Genomic DNA, 19,748 nt, shown 5'->3' with positions numbered 1-19,748 from the left:
GTACTACTGAACCGATTCAGGGAAGGAGGAAGCTGGGGGAATCATATTCCCCAATTTTCAATTGCAGAAAGATTCCAAAACTGGTTGCTGGAAAAAAGGGAACGCAACAGAGACAATAATAATGACATTTTAATCAAAGATTGGGTATAATTCTACTATCAAAGATTTTAGTTGTTGATAAAGTTAATGATTTAAATGTAAAACAAGATTGAAACCAAAAATATACATGCATGGTATTTTTAAGTAGAAATTAATGCAAGTGTTTATTTGTAATGACCTATTCTAAATGCAAATCACTTACACACATATGCTCTTGAGTTTGTTTTCTCGAGAACAACATTGCATTGCATGTTGGTTTCCAACACAAACATGTTTTTAGATTCTCTTGGTGAGGTCAAAGATTGATGTTGCTAGCACTTTTGGATCTTGAGTTGTTTTACTTTTGTAACTATGTATTTATTGTTGTGCATCTGGAACACATGATTGAAACATTTTTTGGCTTTGGTTGCCACAGCGGCAAACTATCAAGAAAACTAAGTTCTCTAGACAAGTTGTAGTTTTAGTTATTTTTTTTTGTTGTTACATCATTTTGTGATATTTTGTGCTTTTAGTTAAGTTTTTTGTTTAAGTCATTTCATTCACAGGTTGGGTAGAATGTATATAGGATCTCTAGACAACTTGTAGTTTTAGTCATTTTTGTTTGTTGTTATATCATTTTGTGATATTTTGTGCTTCTAGTTAAGTTTTTTGTTTAAGTCATTTCATTCACAGGTTGGGTAGAATGTATATAGGATTTTGAGATGGTATGTGGTTGGATTATAATAAATTCTAACTTGGAGGTTTCTAGCTATTTTTGTGTATATGAATTGAGGGCATTCCTTAATTATTCCATTTTATTTAATGTAATTAGTTCATTGCAGATAAAATAAACACATAATTGAAGAAATTAAGTTGAGATTTATACCCTAGCTTTGAAAACTAACATATGCAACTGTTTATGCAGTTCTATCATCACTTGCCTTCACAACAGACATTACGATCCCAGCAAGAAGTATTTAACTTTTTGATCACTGGAGATATACATATCAAAGACATTAACAAGAAAGCAAAGCAATCTGATGCTGCTGCTGCTGAAGGAATATAATAAATTACATATTCTTTAACACATCAGTATGTGAACACTGTATAAATATGTATATATATATATATATATATATATATATATATATATTACGTTCTGCTATAACATAGAAATGTTGTTGTTTATACTGTGCAGGTTCAGATTTGGCATCCTATGAATTAAGCAGCAGGATAGAAATATATAATATTGATTGAGATGAAGAATGGTGATGACGGTGAAAGTAAGAGAGATAGAGAGTATGAATGAGATGAAGAGTAGTTGGGAGTGTGATCATTTTACTGTTGAATCAGTTTCAGAAGAATTCTATTTGGATAACAATAGAAAAACTAAAAGAACAATCCAAATTGTTTCGTTTTCCTTGGGTAAGAATAAGACATGTAGAAAAAAAACTATGAAAGAGTTCCATTTTGAACCCTAGAATTTTAAACTTTCAGTTTCTGGGTCTGAAATGAAACGTGTAGAAAAACGTAATACAGATTGTTATAATCTCTTCAACTGCAACTTCCATGGGAATAATCTCTCCTTTTCTAATTTTTAATAAATATTTTAATTTTGAGAAATGCTATCTTCTACGTCTGTGTTCATCAACCTCCTGATATGTGACTATAAAAGAAATATTTTACAAAAATGAAATTTATTAATTTTGGAAGATATATACTTTAGAGAATCCAAGGAAAATAATGAGGTTGGAAAAAAGGAAAACTTTTCCAATATATATATATATATATATATATATATATATATATATATTTCTTCGAAGTACAAAAAGAGTAGTAATTTAATAAAACTTTCCACCAATCCAACACCATATTTTTGTGTTTATTCAATTGAAAGCTTTTGATGATGTTACTACTAGAACTTTAATAAACTGAGCAGATGAGGTTTTTATGGTATTTTTAGAGAATAAAGAAAATGTTGACTAATATAGATGAATGTTCTATTATTTTTTTAGGGATGATATTAAGTAGCTTTATCTATTAGCAGTTCTACTTTTGATATATTTAGTGGTTCTGTATTTGAATCAAAATGACTGGAAAATGTGAATTAATAGCCAGCAAAAATACTAGTAAGAAACTGCCACTCAATTTTTCACCAGTAGTTCATAATTCGCAAAAAATAATGACCACTTTCTGGACAGAATTGTTTGGTAGAAGAAATTTTTTAGCCTAGATTGGTCCTAAATAAATTCGTCTTGTTATAATTTTCAGCTTTTCAGTGATTAGATTTGCAACTGAATAACATTCATTTATCTTGTTATAACTTTTAGCTTTTCAGTGACTAGATTTCAGTACGAGAGAATGGGATATTAGAGACGGTTAACGGATGTAAAGGTAGCGAAGTCAACATTTAAGTGTGGGTTATGTGTAGACTTGGTGAAGAAACAGAAGTAACATGGGTTCACTTTATGATAGTCTAAGTTTAAAGAGGGATGAATTATACTTAGACTAATTTCATCATAAAATCAACTTTATGCAATCCAAACAATAAAATTGTTTTATGAAATAATATAAATTGAATTTTTTCTTGGTAGAAAGCAAATTCAGAAAAACAACTTATTATTAAAAAAACAATCCATTGAAATATTCTATTAAGCAATATTTGATTATGTTTTTAGATATTCACTTATGAAGGAAAAATAACAAAATAATTTTGAAAACAACATATTACATTTTTTACCTTAGTTATCTATAAAAAGAACAAGTAACCTAGAAAAAGCAGATTTATTTTTCATGTATCAAAAAGATGTTTTGACAGATTACAATACAGGATAACCAATTAAAATATTGAATTCATTATGACAAAAATTATTCTAATATTGAGAATCTTCCTAGTTACTTAGTCACACAAACAAAGATAACACTCTAAGAATTGTTCAAATTAGAAAACTGGAAAATATAGAGGTTGTAGGAAAAAAATTGATTGATTGTTGAAACAACAGGTTAAAATTTTATATCAGTTTTATCAATCTTGCAAAATATGAGGGCAATTAATAAGAAAACTTTAAAGCACACAAAGATTTATACTGATTCACTTAAAATTGGGCTACATAAAGTCCTATCTCACACTAAGATAGATTTTACTAAATCACAAGAATCTTTTGCAAAAGATTGCTCAAGAACAAGTCTTCACTAGCGCAGAAATGCTAATCAAATGCGGCTATTTTACATTTACAAATGCGACTATAGAGTCGCATTTGATCAGCACGCATTCGTAAATCAGAGAGATACAAATGCGGCTATAGAGTCGCATTTGTAAATGCGATTTACGAATGCGGTTATTTCAAATAGCCGCATTTGTATATTCTTCTGAATGAGCCGAGGGTTTTAGGGGTTTAAGATTTACGAATGCGGCTCTGGTAATAGCCGCATTAGTAAATCACATTTACAAATGCGGTTATTTACCGAAGTCGCATTTGTAAATCTTGTTTTTTGATTTACAAATGCGGCTTTGGTAAATAACCGCATTTGTAAATAGTGTTTTTTTTTAAAGTGCAATTTGTATTGTCCCTAAACCATATAAATTAACCTGCATAATGATCAAACCCATAAATACAGAAATATAGAGATAAATTGAGAGAATCAAAATGTACATTTACAATAGTAATCATACATAATAAAACCTACACTATTGATTAACTATGGTAGAGTTATAAAAATTTATGAAATATGTGGACCAAGAATCTCTGACATATGAAATGCCTTCCGAATTCATTGGTGTTTCGTCCGTGAAATGCCTTCTGCATTGCAAAATATAGTTGACCTAAATTAGATTTTAGATATATATATATATATATATATATATATGTTCAAGAATTATAAAAATGATTTAACATATCATGTTATTACCTCTTTCCAACCAGTTTTAACACCTAGTCTTATAATGGTAATCATCCATTGCATAATGTAATAGCCACACTCATAGCTTCCAGGTTGTTTATTACACTATAATTCAATAAAAAGTAATATGTTAGTATATTGATAAACAATGATAATAGAGAAAGAAAAAAATTACAAACCTTTATTCTTATGTAGTTCAAATTATTTGAACTGGATCGACCTTTTAGGATGTTATATCCACGCCATGAACTGGTTAATACAAAAAACCTCGTTAGTAGATGGTTAATTAGTAACATATACAAAGTTAAGTTTATAATGTACTTACGTATCAATGATATCCTTAAATTTTGTGGGAATCTTCTTGTGTAGGGAACAGAACCACACAACAGTCTTATTAACCATTGATAAGACAAGTAATTGCCAATGATGCCTATATCATCCATGAAAAGAGTTAGTAAATATTTAAAACATGAAATAGTAATAATTGATGACATATAATTAAACTTACTCATTAATATAAGGGCATAAATAAATTTGTTTTCCCTCTTTTTCCAGGGTGTTAGTGATGTATGCTTGAGTCTCAGATGACTTTGGTCCAACGGGATTAGTATATGCAGGATCTAAGAATCCATACATATTTTCCTTCCCCTCAGTGATACAAACTCTATGCAAAAACCTACAAGTTTTTAGTTAAAGCATAATCAATAATAATTTAACATAAAGTAAATTGAATAATAGGTAAAGATACTTACATCAAAAAAAATTGGATTATACATATATTGAGCTCCTGATTCCCTGATATAAATTCTGATAAATCTGTGTTGTACATCATCAGTGGCAGTTCAATGTTTATTTGAAAAAATGTATCATCCCACGGAACTGGAAAAGGTTCATTACCAATCTGACTAGCAATGAGACCTAATGAAGCTATAGGATTGTCAATTGGAACCTCACACTTCTTCTCCGGACTTGGTGGCCGAAAAGGTTTCTACAAGATAAAGAACATTTGTATTAAATAATATGTAATATATAAATATAAATAAAAAATAATATAATGAAATGAAATTATTACATGAGGTTCGGGCATAAATCGAATGAGGTCTCTAGGCCAGGCAACGAATGTCTGAAATGCATCGGCCACAGTGGTTACCTCATCTGAAGGTAGTGGAACACGAGCATCAGGAAATCGTACTTTTTCAACTGTTACCTTCGTCACATCAAGGGAGAGAGGAACGTTATGTAAGGTGGTGGCGTCTTGATAGACTTTTCCAAGGGCCACCACCCGAGGAAGTTTGTCGCCCACTACCAGTAGCTCACAATCCTTCGTCTGCCCATTGATATCATCCCCTGATGTTGGAGGAGCCGCACAACTCCCCTTTGTGCTCTTGGGAGTGGGACTAACAAGGGGTTCAATCGGCTCAGCACAAAGTTGTTGCGATAAAAACTCTTGTCGCATTCGATCATTCTCTTTTTTCATCTCTAGCCACATCAAATCAGTCTCCTTTCTCATCTCCTCCATTAATTCTTCACGTATCTTAGTCTTCATTTGAGTTTCGTTCTCTTTGGAGTTGGGGGACGACTGTCGTTCTGAAACTCCAAAATATAGTTTAATTCCGACCCCTTGTCCAGCTGCACGAACACGACCACAGTGCTCAGGTCGTCCAATTGCTTCAACCAGGATATCGTGACGACCTTCAGCAACAAATTTACCGTCGGATTCCAAGGAATCCTACAAGAGTACACAAAAATCATATTTTAAAGCATTAATATAATTAATGCTTTAAAATAAATGAAAATACCAAAAATAGCTTACAATTTTTTCGATGATAAGCCCGGATTGCTCAAAACTTGGTGCACCCGACTTTTTAATTCCGACCCTCTTCCATTTGACATGGCGAAAAGGTGGTGATGGAGGAGAAGTGACCCCTGTTTCCACATTCTCAGACAACGTCCCCTGTTTAGATTGCTCATTTTCCACCATCAGTGCTTGCTCAAGTTTTCGATACCCCGAACGAGACTTAACGTGCGGGGTAACATTCTTCAAAGCTATCTCTTGAGCTTTCTTTCGACGATCCTGTCATAATTGAAATAAACAAAGTGAAGTAAATAAGATAAACTTATTAATGTTATATAAACAAAAAAAGTTAAGTTACTTCACTTACCATCCAAGCCTCATTTTGACGACTTTCTTTTTAAAAAGACGCCATGTCTCTTCATCAATATGTTTGTACTTTAAACATGGATTTTCGTCTTTAAGGTCGCCAAAAACATATCTCGAAGTCAGTCTTGACTTAAAGGTATGAAATTTAAGTCCGATATTGGATATAATCTTTGATCGAAGCGGTTCCACATCAGGAATTTCAAAGTTTGCATGCAAAATAACATCAGCAAATTAAAATTAATCAATGAATATTAAAAAGCATTATATCAAAATGTAAAGCTTACCAAAACATCCTCCCAGATCATGTTCCGGTCGACCTCTGACACCTTATCCCATGAATTAATCAGAATGGAGAGCCTCTCACGAGAAACAACTCCAAGATAGCTCATAAACTCATATGCTTTAGGACCAAAAGCCACTCCAGTGTTGACGTCAATGTCAACACGTGTCTTCTCACCAGCAGCACGTCTCAATGCGAGACGCTTCAATCTAGTAGGTGCTCTACTGCCTCGTCCGGATCGAGGTCCGAGTGGGGTTTGATCGTCATCCATGTCTCTGTTAAAAAAATTAGGTAACAAACATTAGTTAATCTGCATCGAATTAAAATCTTATAAAAATAATACATAAAATTCTAAATCTAAATGCTTATTTACAGGTTGCATGTGGGTTGAAAGTTCATATGTAAATTCCTTCACTGTGGTCTTTACGGGTTGCATGTACATCATCAAGTACATCGTCATCTTTATTAATTATCATTGATGTGAATGAACGGGGGTCACCATTTTCAATATCATCTATGGCCTCCCCTTGTTTTTTGCCGTGTAAAACGAAATACCAATGTTCTGACGTAGGATCTTTCACGTAGAAAACTTGAGATGCTTGTTGAACCATTATAAATGGCTCATCTCGATACCCTATCTTTCGAAAGTCCACTAGTGTGAAAAACTTAGTGTAGTCAACCTCCCATATCTCTTCTATAAACCCATAGTATGTCATTGATCCAAGTACTGGATTTGTATCTTTCGAAGTCGAAAACTGCATTGACTCAGCTTCAAGTGCTTGGTGTAGTGGTTAAATTTTCTTTGAGTTATCTGAAGGAACCTAGGTTTGAATCCCATTCATTGCACATTTTATATTTTGGTGCCAAAATTTACATACGGAAAAATCCGTATGTAAGCCTTCCCGCTCCATGGCGCCAAAAGTTACATACGGATTATATTCGTATGTAATTACATACGGAAAAATCCGTATGTAATACCTGTTTACATACGGATTTAGCCTTCCCGCTCCATGGCGCCAAAAGTTACATACGGAAAAATCCGTATGTAATACCTGTTTACATACGGAAAAAAATTCGTATGTAATAATCCGTATGTAATGTTGATTTTACATACGGATTTTGATCCGTATGTAATATTCTGTATGTAATTCGTGTTTTTCTTGTAGTGAAAGTTTCATTAGCAAATCCGTCAAATACTTCAACACCGTGGTCCCACATTAACTTCAAATCTTCAATTAGAGGACTTAGATATACATCAATATCATTCCCTGGCTGTTTCGGATCGGATATCATCATAGACAACATCATGTATTTTCACTTCATGCACAATCCAGAAGGTAAGTTGTAAATAACTAGTAAAACAGGCCATGAACTGTGATTTGTACTCATTACCAAACAGATTCATTCCGTCTGTAGCTAAACCAAGTCGGATATTTCTTGATTCTTTACCAAACTCTGGAAACTCATCATCAAATTTCTTCCACTGAATAGAATCAACTGGATGTCGGTACATGCCATTACATTTCCTCTCATCTACATGCCATCTAAGATTCTTAGCATCGTTTGGGTTAGCAAACAAACGCTTCATCCTTGGAATGATGGGAAGATACCACATAACCTTCATTGGAGGTCCATGCTTTTCTATATCTTCAATAGTATCATCATCTTTTTGTTTCAACTTATAACGTGATAACCCACACCTCGGACAACTTTTCAACAATTCAAAATTTTTCCGGTATAATATACAATCATTAGGACATGCATGTATCTTTTTATACTCCATACCCATTGGACAAAGAATCTTTTTGGGCTCATAATTACGATTAGGTAGAGTATTTCCCTCTGGAAGCATATCCTTCAACAATTGAAGCAATTCCGTGAAGCTTTTATCAGTCCATCCATTTATTGCCTTCAAATTCATCAATCTTAACACCGCCGACAACCGTGTGAAGTTAGTTGATCCAGGATACAATGGAGTCTCTGCATCGCTTGACATACTTTCATTTCCATGCGCTTTTGCAAAAGACTCAGCTCCTACATCACGAATCATGTCTTCCAATCGATCATCATCTACATCATCGTGTACTACTCATCCATGGTGGATCCCACGTATTCTTCAGTTACGGAAACACGTGGTAAATTTAATAATTCACCATGCCATGTCCACGTTGTATAAGATCGAAGAAGCCCATCACATAGCAGGTGCTCCCTCATTATATTAACATCCAGTATCCTTCCATTCAAATAATTAACGCACGGACACCTGATCTTTGCTCCATCATGACCACTATTAATCGCGTTACATTGTGCAAATTGTATAAATTCTTCTACTCCTATTTCGTACTCCTCACTTAAACGAACAGAATTCATCCAATTTCTATCCATTATATATTCTGGAATAATTATAATTTTTATATCAGTGTTCTATCTCACGCGTTTGCCAACGGTCGAACACCCTCGGACTCAATACCAGAACGTATTATTGCTAAATATAACATATAAAGTAACAACTAACTACTAAATAATATAAATTACATAATACATAAAAAAACATACAAATACAAATTATAAATTATAATAATATAAATTTTGAAAAATACAAATTATAATACATAAAAAACATACAAATTCGAAATATAATAAATACTAAATAATATAAAATTTAAAATAAACAATAAATTATAATACATAAAACAAAATAAAAAAATGCAAAAAAAAATAAATTTAAAAATTTAAAAAGAGGAACAACGGCAGCGGCGGTGGAAGCAGTGGTGGAGCAGCGAGGGAGAGCCAATGGAACAGTGCCTTCGACCAACAATGGAAAGAAAAACGAAAGGCATTAAATACAAAAGCCAATGTGAAGATTGAAAGGAAGAAAGCGAAACTCTGGAATGGTAATACGTACCTTCGACCAATGTAATGAAGTTCGCAAACGAGAGAAAAACGAAGAAGATGAACAGTGCAAACGAAAGAAACTATGAAACTGTTGAGGCGCGTAAAATTTTTAGGGTAAAAAGCATTTACAAATGCGGCTAAACGTAAAAACCGCATTTGTAAATGAAGCTTTTTGATTTATAAATGCAGCTGTTTGAATAACCGCATTTGTAAATCAAGCGCTTTGATTTACAAATGCGACTATACAAACAGCCGCATTTGTAAATCAAAGCGCTTTGATTTACAAATGCGGTTATTACATTTAGCCACATTTGTAAATCAAAGCGCTTGATTTACAAATGCGGTTATTCAAATAGCCGCATTTATAAATCAAATTAATTTCAAAAAAGCCACTGCGTTTTTTACGAATGCATTTAAGCGCTGAGCCGCATTAAATAAAGAAAGCTCTTTTCTTATTTTTGTACTAGTGCTTGAACCCTACAAGAACTAAGAATACACCATGTAAAACCCTATTACAACAGTGTTATGCTTCAAAAAACTCTATCTTATAAGCAATTTAACCCAACCTTACAAAACAAAAGTAGTATGAAACGAATCCACCTTTCTTGTAGACTTAGAAGACACAAACAAGGACCTCCAAATTACAACACCTATATGAATCCTTTTGATCTCAAGATAGTGATGTAAATGACAGAACAAAGATCTCACAAAGTCTCAAAGAACTCTCCAAAAAACAAATTGACTCAAAGTACTTCTCAAGCTTTTAAAATCAGTAAGAATGTATGTGTTGAAGAAATATCTAAGAAAGAAATAAGCCTTCCTTTTATAGACTTTAAAACTGAACCATAAACCAAAACAATTTTGAAAAATTGTTAAGAAAACAACAGATTTAAAAAGAAATAAAAGGTTGATTTTATGAAAAACACTAAAACATATTTAAAGCAGTTTTTAGGAAGTTAAAAAAACTAAAAAAGGAAACAAAACTGAAAATGGAAACAAAACAAACTCACAACAACTTCTAGAAGCAAAACACATCAAAAAAAGTTTTAATCAATTGTTTCTTCAAATACAACCAATTGAAAAACTGTACTTTTCAGGAAAAGAGAAAATTAAACCAATTGAAAACAGTTTTAACCAACAGTGTTTCTGAAAGAAGTTAACAACACTTTTGAAAAACCTTCTAGTTATTTAAAAACAGATTAACTCTTTAGAAAAACACTTTGTGCTTTGACCCTTTATCATATGCTTGAGATCAAAGATAGATCAAGACATCAAACACTAGTCTAAGCTACTTAGACACTTTATGAGACACCAAGACTACTATTCAAGGCTTATGACTTCATCAACTTCTTTTCAAGGCTCATGAATTCATCAAACATATTTAGTTGGGTAGCTTGAAATATCCAACAGCAGAGACTAAAGAAACATTAAGCGGATGCAAAACATTTTTTTTATTTAAAGTCAATATGGGCTACATTAACACTAGAAAGCACACAAGCGTCCGACTGCCGAATGGTAAAATCATTAAATTTTGTTGGAAAAGAAAAAAATATTAAAAAATTAGTGTGTTGGTTTAGTGGACGCAAAAGAAAAAAAAAGCACAATGTGTGGACCAGGACTATGAATTTTTTCTCTTAAAAAAAGTCAATATGGACTAGGCAGATGCAAAATAAATAAAAAAACATGTGTAGGCTAAAAAAAAAAGAAAAGATATCTGTGTGGCTTGATAGACGAAAAAAACTTATGTGTGGACTAGACCAACGCAAAAGCCCACGCACTATGTAAATACAAAAAGAAAAAAAAAACACTTCTATTTACTGGAAACCAATTTTAAACCTGCTGAAATAATATTTATTTCAGATCATCTAGATTAATTTATACTTCAACTAATCAATTTTTGATTTAAAACAATCATCTAATAATCAATTCAATCATCCATAAAAAAATAATTTAATTTAAAAATTTAATTATAATAAAAAATCTAATAAAAACTTGTAATTCAAATTAAAAGTTAATAATAAAAAGAAGTACTTTTGTGCTGTTGAAATCCATACAACTGTAGTTGTAAATGATAAATTAAACAACAATTAACTAAAGTATACAATTACATAAATAAGTCTAAAAGTAGAATTATTGATTAAATTTAATTATAAGTCAAAATATGAAATGCAAGTAATAAAAAAAACATTACAAGATACACTACAATAAACAATGACATCGTCCATATAAAAAGCATATCGAAACAATGTAAAACATTTGAATAAATAAAATATTTAGTACATAATATGAAATATGAAGTGTGAAATAATAAAACTTACATTTTTGGATGAACTTCAAGGGAGCGATTGGTCATCATGGTCTTTTGCATAATGGTGGTGGAATTGACTTGTACCAGTTAAAGCATCGACACATTGTTATTCTATCATCATGGCAAGTTGTTCCTTCATTTACTTGAGTTCGTCTTCCAAGTGTGCATATTTTGATTTGTCAAATTAATTTATTGATGAAGTTGTTGGTTTTCCAACTAATCAGAGTAATCAATGGTTAAACTAAAGCAGGAGGGAAGATGTTCCTTGGTGGAAGTTACCAGCCAAGTCTATCATACCATAAACTGTACCTCTACTCTTCCTTTCAACAACTTCCTTCCAAGCCTGAAGCTTGGTTGGCACATCTACATGGTGGACATCAGAGGTTGATCTCTGAGAAATTTGTGATTGAATTGTCTTCAAGCGCTCATGGTAGTTTTCCTACATAGTCATTAGGAGATGAAAATGTTAGGAAATTACATGAAAAATATAAATAAATTTTAAAAAATTTAAACCAATAAAAGTGTCACGAGCACGAGTACTAACCTAATCACCCTTCTTGTTGGTTTGAGTGGCCATAAAGAGTTTATCAGGTTTAACTGGGAGACCGTATTTATGCTCATAATAATGTTGTACAATTAGAAACAATATATGTTGTAGAAGTAAATTGAGCTGCATGTAAGAAAATCAGGAGTACTTACCAAGCCCAGTACAATATCTTAGTGTGATTTACAACCTGTGGAGTGCATTTCCCCATGCTAAGTTGAAGCCCGATTATTTTTTTTTAGTTGATCTTTCTTTGAAATTTTGGGTATCCCAATAGTTCGTAAATCCACCTTATGCTTGCTCCCCTATCCAATTAGGCCAGTGATGATTTTTTTACGACAAGTGCAGCGCGTGGTCAAAAGTAATAATTTGTCCCTAAGGACAAATATCGAACCCACAAGGAACAGTTGAATAATCAAGTAAGAGATTCACTAAATATAAAATAGAATAATAAAAGTTTGTTGAGATTTGTTATGATGACAATTATTAATAAGAAAACAAGTCAAAGAGTTTGTTGCTTCAATTGGAAAAATAGGGATTGGGGTTCATCTTTCTCACTCTTTTTTATTTTGATTAGAATGACAATATTGTGTCATTTGATTGATATTGATAGCCGTATAAAATTCATTTATATCGATTCCTCACATATAAAATTATTAAGATGCTTCCTAAAGATCGATTCTCGTATATTTATAAAAACAAGTTATCAGTAAGATCAGACATTGATAACAATTAACATTTCAAATTTATTCCTAGCATTCAAACTTGTTAATCATTATCATTTAGGTTAGAAACTTAGAACTACTTTCCAGTCAAATCTAAATATCGAAATCAAGACGAACAAGCATTACTAACAAAATGATAATACCAATCATCAATCAAGAACAAAATATTATGTTTAGATATCACCTCAATACATAAGAGTTTAAACATATTACTCACATTCCCAAATGGTAGAACTAGCCACACATGATGGTTATTACAAGCAGGGAGAGCAAGGAAAGAAGATTCTAGATGTTTCTCTTTGACGGCTACCTCCTATAGGATTTCCTAACACCTTCTATTCTCCCCATTGGATTACAATTGTCTCAATGGTGTTTTCCTCTCAATCTTGCACATTAGGGTTGTGCCTCAAGCCACCTACTTAACCTAATTGGCTTGGGCTTAAGTGACTTCTCGCTTGGGCGCTAATGGACTCGCATGGACGAGAAACACGTAAAACGACCCAACATTATTAGAGCAACGCTCAAGCGAGATCCATTGGTGGCATCTTGGCTTTTTACGAGTTTGGGCAGCTTTGATGTGCTCGAGCATTCCCACTTTCCCTTTTTAGCTTTGTATATTCTCATTTTGTCCAATTATCTCCATTCTTTCCTAGAATCCTGAAATTAACACATATTTGAGAATAAATCGTTCTTATTTAAATTAAAATAACAAAATATGTAAAAAGGTTAAATTTCATAAATTAGGGGTTATTTTATACTTCTTTTATCAACTAATACCCATAAGTGCCTATATTTTAATATGAAATATTACTGAAATTTGGCATTTATCAAGTCCCCCCCAACTTAGAATCTTGTTTGACCTCAAGCGAAGTAAATGAATATATTTGAATTTAAACATCAAAACAACTTAATTCACTAAAAAAATGATTAAATTAGAAACTTATGATGCTTCCAAATTGAAATATAGAAAAATATCGATACAATCAACTTTCAGGATCAAATTAAAACAAATAAATGATAATTCATCAAGGAATTTCTTCTTAGATGCTCACAAGTAAGTGTTTCTCTCTACTTTCACTGAATCATAACAAATCACATTTGTTTTTCATTTCATCTTCATAACACAAACATATTAGAAACATGAATCTTGAGGTCCTTTCCAGGGTTATAATGAGGATGGGCTTCCAAAAAGTATTGGTTTTTCAGATAACAAAATGCACATCATAAAGAAGAAGAACATACCTACAATCCAATTATAGCACATGTGTTGTCTAATCACCATTTTTCTTTTGACTTCACACTTTTCCTCATTTTCTTTCTACCTTTTCATGATTTTCAACATGATTTTTTTTTTCTTTCACAAATAGGAATAAATTCTTCCTATTTTCAACTTTTTGAGCTTTCAACAATTAGAACTAACCATTCCCTTTTCTATGTATATTGCATCTATGTTCTACTTCCTTAAATATGCCAAATGGTAGAAAAATATATCATTAAAGGTTTAGGGTTAAATAATAACAAAAATTCTTGGCTCAAAAGGGATATATAAAAAAAATGAATTCTAATAAGACAAAGGTTGGCTTATTTGGCTCTGGATTCCTAATTAACACAAATGCCTCAATAATCTTCATGCTCTTTTATGATTCTGGATTCCTAATTAACACAAATGCCTCAATAATCTTCATGCTCTTTTATGATGTAACAAAAAATAAAAATTAAGCAACCAAAACTGCCAATTCATCAATAAAACTCTCAAAATTGTTTACGATTCACACACTCACTTGGTTTAATTAGTCTCATTCCTTTTTTTTTTGTCATTTTCTGTTTTAAGCAATCATCCTGTTAAATTTTCATGAATCACAATTTTAACTACATTTGAATAGGGATTCAATCATATTTTCTTTTCTAACTTGTGTCTAATTCATCTCACTATTTAATATTTAAACACAGAGTTCTTTTTTCCACACTTCAATTTTAATATTCCAGTTCTTTTTTATTTAAGAAAAATAAACTAGAAAACTGGTTAAATTAAAAATGAAACTAAATAAGAAAATAATTCAAGACATAAATTAAGAAATAAGCAAGTAAACAAAAATAAACAACAGAAAAAAAAGAGAAAAGAAAAGTAAAACAAAATTAAAATAACTAAAAAGAAAAGAAAATTAGAAAAATAAAACCATATTTTTGTTCAATCCTTTCTTCGTAAGAACTTGTCAAGCTTCGTGTTAAAATCTTCATCTATAGTTGTAGATGATCCTGCTTCGTTTGCTGGATCTGCCTCCCTGAATAATAGAACTTATCCCCAGGCCAAAATACATAAGCTTCAACTGATCGAGAGGCATAAAAGGATTTGGTTGCCTTTGAGAATTTATTTTTGAATATTTGTTATTTTATTTTATTTTTTTATAATTTCGCCTGAGAGAGATTTATCTTGCTTGAGCAAGATTCCCTGCAAGAAAACTCAATTTCACATCGTCAAACTCACTTTAGCGAAATTTATCTCACTTGGGCGAGATGACTCGAGAGAGTGTCCCTTGTTTGTCCTCTTAACTCGCCTGGGCGAGGATCCCTACACGAAATACTTATTTAACGTCATCAACCTCGCCTAGGCAAGACATATGACTCCTGGGCGAGTTCCTCTGCATAAAAACATGGTTTTTGAAAGGTAAAATAAAATAAAATAACAAATCAACATAAAATTTAAATTTATACTAGGTTGTCTCCCAGTAAGCGCTTGTTTAACGTCATCTAGATTGATGCCAGTTTATCTTAAGGTAGACAACTCCCTTTGGTGCATCCTTTTGTACGCATTCCTCCCCTGCATTTAAATTTTTTAACCGTAAAAAAGATTAAAAGTTACCTCATGATCTTGAGCTCTAACTTCAAGTTCTCATTTGTCTACATCAACTATGACTCTAACAATCTTCATAAAGGGTCTGCCAAGTATCTATAGAACCTCCTCATCTTCTTTCATGTCCATTATAACAAAATCTACAGGGAATATGAACTCATCCACCTTCACAAGAACATCTTCAACCAGACCATAAAGACATTTGGTTTCTCTATCAACCAACGGTAATGTCATCTTGGTGGGTTTAATCTTCAAATCACCTATTTTCTTTAGCATTTTCAAAGGAAATAGATTTATGCTTGCCCCCAAATCCAGTAAGACATTGTCCACAGATAAAGCACCTATAGACACGGGAAGATTAAAACTTCCAGGGTCCTTGATACTTTAGGCAAGCCTTTTTAGTCATGGCACTATATCTATCCTCCAGCTCTATATTTCTCTCTTCAATATAGCTCCTATTCTTCATAAATCTTTCAAATGTTGAATCTTGCTTCATATTTCCTGCAAAATAATTTTTAGGGAGCAAATCATAACAAAAATATTTCTTTCTCCTTTTTTTGAAGGAACATGAGGATATGATAAATCTTTTTCAAGAATACCTCTCTCCTTATTTTTACTATTTTCTTCCTCACTTATTTTCTTTTCTCTCTCTTTCTCATCTCTCTTCCCCTCATGCTCATTTTCTTCTTCTTTTTTCAGCCATTACATGATGTGAATGCAACCACAAGAATACATGATTCTTTGACATTCTTAGGAGCAACTTGAGTTGGTCATGAAATGGCACTTTACTTAGAATTGGATCAATGTTCTAATTCAAGAACTCACCAAGACTTTGCACCAAACCAAAGCTCATATGGAAGTCCATATATTGTCAAATGGAATCAAACACAAGGAATGAAGAACAAGAATTGAAAAGCTGGACAAAATTGAAATGCTAAGCTACTGAACCAAACAGAATCAAAGAAACAAAGTTGGAAACACAAATTTAAACGGTGCAAATGAAAGGAAAGACTAGGAAACTAAGAACTACCGAATGAAAATTGAAGAAAAGGAAGAAGAACACTTATAGAAGAAGCTTGCTGGATTTTGAGAATTGGAGAAGCCATTCACGCCACTTGGTTCCTTGTTCCAAGATAAGTGATGGAGTGCCGCCACTTGAAGCTCACCATTGCTCACAAGATAAGGCAAAGGAAGAAGAAGACTCAAGACTCACAATTTCTCTCTAAATTTGAGTATAGTCTCTCTACTATAAAATTCCAATCTGAAAAATACAAAGGGAAGCACCTTATTTATAGCCTATGAGGTGCTGAAATGCAAATCCAAATGACCCTCAAATGCTACCTAAATTCGGCGCCAACTAGACAATGAAGGAAGTGTGACTTTCCTTCCTAGTTTGGCACCTCCTAACTCCTATCTACACTCCCCCCTAGACTCCCTTACTACTTACACCTTTTTATTACATCCACACCCCTATTCTACAAAAGAAATAAGAAGAGCCATCTTATTATACTCTTGTCCCAAAGCTCTTGCCATGCTCCTAGTAATTCGTTGGGCTTGGACCCCTTGTTGGGCTTGGACCCCTTGTTGGGCTTGGACCCCTTGTTGGGCTTGGGTCCCTTGTTGGGCTTGGGCTTCATGGGCTTGAGCATCCTCTACTTGGTTTCCATCACTACATTATTACCATCCCTTTCTCCTACTCTTCTACCACTTTCAAAGGCAATTTTATTGCAATGCTCTTTTGGGTTGGTTTGGGCGTTGGCTGAAAACTGGCCACTTTGTCTCTCTACTAATTGTTTGGCAATTTGTCCCACCTGAATTTCTATATTTCTGATTGCTGCCATATTATTCTCTTGACTAGCCATAGTAGATTTCATAAATTTTTCCAAGGTATCTTTTCTTGACAAGATGCTTTGATGTCTCCAAATCCAAGTGGAAAACTTAAAGACCTTGCTGTTGTTGTGTGTGTGTGTCTAGTTGTTTGAAACTTGTTAATTCACTCCTTAAGTTGATCCAAGCTCAATTGAATCTTTAACATTTTGAAAAGATGGATTTTCTAAAAGGAAGTGAAATTTCAACAGGTTGAAATTTCGTTTTAACAGGTTGTTTGACACTTAGTAGATTTCAAATTGATTTGGAAAAATTTTTTCTTTGCCTTTGCTGTCAAACAAATTTTAACAGGTTAAATTTCGAAACAACAGGTTATTTGACACTTAGTAATTTTGTATGCTGTCAAATAACATTCAACCGGTTATTTCGAAAAATCAATCGACTGTTTTGTTGAAAACCTTAACAGAATGCTGTTAAGTGGTTTTTCTGTTTTAAATGATTCCAACAGCTTTTGGGCTTTTGTTGTAACTGTTTTAACCATTTGATTGAAAGATAAAAAGGTGGTTTTACGCTCCTATGCAAAGAGATCAATCAAAAACAGTTTTGAAGTTTTGAAAGAGCTCTGGATCATCTCAAGTGTGGAATAGGATTGGGTCTTGTATTCTGATCTTTGATCTTGTGATTTACCCAGGTGTTTTCTATTCTCTTCCTTCTTAATAATTTATTTATGTACTGGTGTTGACAAGAAGTGTTGTGTGTTCTTGAGGGGATCAAGATCAACATTCTTGGAGTGGTATGCGGTTGCAAAGAGGGTGAGTGGGCTTTGTGGGATTCAAAGTCACCTCTTTGTGGTTGTGTAAGTTGAAATTTGTGATTGATTACATAGTGAATTCTCAGTGGTTTCTGAGGACTGGATGTAGCTCAGGTGTTGAGTGAACCAGTATAAATATTTTGTGTGAATCTCTTTATCCTTACACTCTTTAAATTGCTTTAAATTTGTTTTGGTAAAACTGCTGATAAAAACAACTGGTTATTTCGTAAAAACAACAGGTTGAATTTTTGCATCAAACTTAAAAGAGTTTTATATTTGGCTTGACAGTTTTTCCATTGATTAATTCTTCATAGCCTTTCACTCTACCTTCAATACTTGCGAAAATCTTTCAAAAACAATTCACCCCGTCTTGTTTAAGCCATCAATTCTAACATCTTCAAATTTGTTCAGTCTTTCAGTAACTGAAGTATATAGGGGTTGTTGTTGTTGTTGGAAAGGACCTTGATTATTGGATGAACCACTATCTTCATTCAACCCAAAAATTTTATTTTTATTGCTTCTCCAACCTTGAGAATAATTATTGTTGTTGGAAAACCACCTTGCCTACCCTGATTACACATGTAATTTACTTCTGCTTTAGATGAATTGTTTTGATAAGCATAGTGACCATTGGGATGATCACCTCCACAAAAATGACACCTGATTGATTGACTCTGGCTCTGAGATAATTGCACGACTTGTATTTGTAAGGGAAATTTAGCCATTTTTTGCAGTTAAAGTCTTAATCTGTTGTGTCAGAATTTTATTCTAAGCCAAGAGTGCGTCTGAAGTATTCAACTCTAACAACCCTTTCTTTTGATTACCTTGTCTATCATATTGGACTTGATAATCAGTCCATGCCAATGCATCAATAATCCTTATCGCTTGTTCTACATCAACAACCATGATTATGCCGCCAGCTGCAACATCTTAGTGTCAGATCTGAGACCATTAAGAAATAGCTCAGTTGAGCAATATCTTCAAACCCATGATTTGGGCCCTTTCTCAGCATCATTTTGAATCTCTCTTATGTCTCACAGAAAGCTTCATCTGATTCTTGTCTAAACATAGAAATTTCAGACTTTGCTTTGATGTAGCGAGAGATTGGAAAAAATCTTTGCAAAATTTTTTTCTCTACATCCTTCCAGCTAGTGAGGCTATGATTTGGATGTGATTTGAGTCATTCTTTAGCTTTCCCTGCCAATGAAAAAGGAAATAGGTGCATATAAAAAATTTCAATATAACCTGATTAAAAGCCCATTGTTCCCACCAATTCATAAAATGTAGACAAATATGTATATGAATCCTCATGATCCATAACTGTAAATTGATGGGTCCTAATGAGACAAAGGAAAACAGGTTTCATCT

At 32.8% G+C, this 19,748-nt stretch overlaps 1 pseudogene; it reads left to right on the top strand.

Moving 5' to 3' along the window:
* Nucleotides 1-19,363: 19,363 nt before the first annotated feature.
* On the top strand, nucleotides 19,364-19,469 carry LOC137827372 (small nucleolar RNA R71; annotated as a pseudogene).
* Nucleotides 19,470-19,748: the final 279 nt, after the last annotated feature.

The sequence above is a fragment of the Phaseolus vulgaris genome, chromosome 8, assembly GCF_051622355.1.
Source record: "Phaseolus vulgaris cultivar YP4 chromosome 8, ASM5162235v1, whole genome shotgun sequence".
NCBI classification, from domain to species: Eukaryota; Viridiplantae; Streptophyta; class Magnoliopsida; order Fabales; family Fabaceae; genus Phaseolus; species Phaseolus vulgaris.
The sequence above is the reverse complement of the archived record's forward strand: the minus strand, read 5'-3'. Positions and strand labels throughout refer to the sequence as shown.